The 3,387-nt window shown below is 46.1% G+C and overlaps 1 non-coding gene across 1 annotated transcript; it reads left to right on the top strand.

The window, feature by feature from the left end:
- The first annotated feature begins 517 nt into the window (after positions 1-517).
- Positions 518-590, top strand: TRNAG-CCC. Its single transcript has one exon. It is a non-coding gene; the product is annotated as a tRNA-Gly (tRNA).
- Positions 591-3,387: the final 2,797 nt, after the last annotated feature.

Genomic DNA, 3,387 nt, shown 5'->3' with positions numbered 1-3,387 from the left:
ATGATGGAGGCTGCTGGGAAATTTTGATGGATATTGAACCTTTCAGGGTACACATGCGGAAACCAGTCCATGGAGCAGACAAATTATGATTATGGCCCAGAGCTGGCTATTAAGCAGTCATAGCTCCAGGTATTCTGGGGTCCAGCTGTTCATTCTCTGATCTCTGGGTCTCAGTTTTGTTATAAATGACAGTGGCCCTGTCTGTCTCACTGGACTGGTGTGAGATGAGACAGGTGGAAACACCCCAAATTCTAAACACTAAAGCAAACTCTGCAGGCTGGTTAGTATTCCCTTTCGCATCCTTTCTATCAGGATAAGAGCCTGCCTGCTACGTTTGCATCTGTATCCATGTTTATATCCATGTGACTGTCCGGGCCTCTTATTGAATGTGGTTTTGATTACAACAAGATGATGTAACCCCTGGTGTCTCTGCATCATGTCCACCCAGACTGTGCTGTGTCAGGATTCAGCTGGACTGGGTCCCATCTTGGGTCTAATAAGGAAGGACCAAGGGACGTCCCTAGTGGTCCAGTGGCTAAGACTCTGCACTCCCAATGCAGAGGGCCCAGGTTTGATCCCTGGCAAGGGAACTACATACCACAAGCTGTAACTAAGACCCAGTGCAGCCAAATACATGAGAAATAAATTTAAAAAATAAAAAGGAAGGACAGATTTGTGTAGCCTCCAACACCATGTCACGTGTCTTCAAAGTCCTCCATAGAACACAAGTAAAAAGTTGACCCTAGAACTGCCCTTGCAGAGTTGAGTAGCCACAGTCTGTTCAAGGTGTTTATAAAGGCCCCATCACACTCCCCACCCCAGTCCTCCTGGCTTTAGGGCGGATCAGAGCCAAGCTGACAGGCAGTCTCTGAGTCTTTGTTGAACCTGAGCTCAGATGGATGTAGAAACACAAGAGAAGCCAAATCGTATGTTTAAACAGTTAAGAGGAAACCAAGCTCAGCAAGGAACTACAATCCTGGATTTAGCCTGGGTGAATTTTCCTTCTCTGGGATTTCCTGTCCCTTTTTTGGGATGTTTCTATCTATCCAAATGTTCAGTGACAACTGGTTTAAGGTCATCAACTGAACGGTGAAAGAAACCCTTACACAGTACTTGGGTTTAGCTGCTAAAATATCTGTGGTTACCCAATCAACCCAAAGGCAGGCTTACAAGACACATGTTCCCAGCCTCCATCTATCTGTCCTTAGTAGAAAGAGGCCAAACTTGAAGACAGGGCTTAAAGAACCATCCCTAACAATAAAGGCCAGGCCAGCATGGGGCCCCAACTGCCTGGGGGGGCAGGGACAGTGGGGCTGGTGGGGGAGGTCCTTAAGGAATGTAGAGTAAGTGAACCCAAAAGTCTGCCTCCTGCAATGTTCTTAGGCTGCAGTTAAAATTTAACAATTTTTTTTATGTAAATCATCTGGTATGTTCAATTGCATGGGGGGTTGGGGGTGGCAAAGAGGGAACAATGGGTTGGGATTAGATAATTTACTTAGTGCTAAAATTCCAGGAAGTTTGTGTTGATCTGGGCCTGGATCTTGTTACTTTTTAGCTTCAGTCTAAATCTTTATCTTCCTAGTATAGTTGAGAGGACATTTTTTACTTAGCCATTTTTACAGTTGTAATTTTTTCCCCCTTTCATCAAATAGAGCCAGTTAGATTAGCAGCTCTTAGCACGGAGATGAAAATATTGGTAGGGCCCATTGGGCCCTGTTTTGTTTATTCTAACAGAGCAGGCTTTGATCTAAACATATTTCCTGGGGTCTGGACGAGATGACCTAATTCCTGTCTTATCCGTCTCCACTTTCTGTGAATCTCAGATTGCGCTTGACTTCGTGGAGCCCTTTGAAATTCACTTTACATTTTTTCCCACTTTGTTACCCCCTCTGACATTTGTTTCATTTGGGGTAGGGGTGTGTAGCTCCTAGTAAAAGACTCCAGTGCTTTATTTTTCTAACAGGACTGCTAAGTTTTAACAGAGTGGGAGCTTTCTTTCTTTTTTTTTTTTTTTCTTCTTAAGTTCTCTCCTTCTTGACATTCGCAACACGCCAAAAACAATAAGCAAATAATCTACTGCTAGAAATTTTATGTCAACTGCAAATCAGTCAGGATTTTCTGTATGACACTTTTTTCTAATTTAAAAAACAAAACAACACAAAAAAACTGTCCCCCACCCCCTTACACATCAACTGAATAAACCCGGCCCAGGAGAATTGAGAGGCAAAGACTTAAAGCTCAAAGTTGACTCTTGAGCCAATCGGTTTCCCTAAATGATCTGGAGAAACCTGCCCCCTTCCTTACCCTATGCACCCCTCCCCCTCCACAGCAACTGGCCTGAGGGGCCTTGGGTAGCTTGGGTCTTGTCACTGGGCTCCCTTTTTCCACCCTAGTGTCCTGTCAATCACCAAACTGCTCTTCCAAGCCTATTTTCCAGAAAGAGGGAAGCCCCTGTGTGTGTACGGGGGGGGGGGGGGGGGGGGGGGGGGGGGGGGGGGGGGGGGGGGGGGGGGGGGGGAGGGGGATAGGAGGGGGGCTAGGGGTGGGGAGCAACGCAGATGAAGGGAGAGAAAAAAAAACACACACACAGGAATACAGGGAAGGAAAGACGGGGGAGATAAGGGACCAGAAGAAGGTGAAAGAATGACAGCGACACCGTCGAGACCCAGAGAAAAAGAAAAAGCATCCTTATTCCGAAAAGTGGGAGAAAATAACCCAAGTTGCTAACGTTTGTAAATTTTGAGTGATGGGTAAAGAAAGTTGGTTATTCGCAGCCCTCCTGTTTTGTTTTCTTTTTCTACAAGTCACGTTTTTTTTTTTAAAAAAAAAAAAAAGGAACTGAGGCAAATGTCACCAAAATGAATATTTTTAGTTCAAAAATGTGAATTTGGCTGTTATCATTCCGGGTAGCAACAAGCCCAGGAAATTCGGTGTCCGGCGATTCCAAAACTACCTCGACGCACCTCCAATTAGAGAAGGGGGGCAAGGGAAGGCGAAAAAGTGAGGCGAGGCTTGGCGGGAGGGGGTGGGGCGGCGCGTTCACTTCGGCCTGAAAATAAACTTTGTAGCTTTATAAATATGAATAAATTTTCTCTTCCGCCGGGCTGAGCCAAAAGGCTGAGTGTATTTCTCACTCCGAGAGGAAGCAGGCTGAGGGCGATTTCTTGTTTTGGAAACAAATGTAAGGGGGAATAGGCAGGTAATGATCAATAGATTAGAGAGAGTCGATCGATGGATGGATAGGCAGGGACCAAAGCGAAGAGGGAAGGGAGGGGACAGAGACACCGACTGAGCCCGCGAGGCTCCGACTTTCTCCTAAGGGCTACGGTCGCCTCGGAAAGTCTGTCCAAACGAAACGCTGCTTCTGCTCCCGTTAACTCATCAGAA

The sequence above is a fragment of the Cervus canadensis genome, chromosome 18 (assembly GCF_019320065.1).
Source record: "Cervus canadensis isolate Bull #8, Minnesota chromosome 18, ASM1932006v1, whole genome shotgun sequence".
Lineage (NCBI taxonomy): Eukaryota > Metazoa > Chordata > Mammalia > Artiodactyla > Cervidae > Cervus > Cervus canadensis.
The sequence above is the reverse complement of the archived record's forward strand: the minus strand, read 5'-3'. Positions and strand labels throughout refer to the sequence as shown.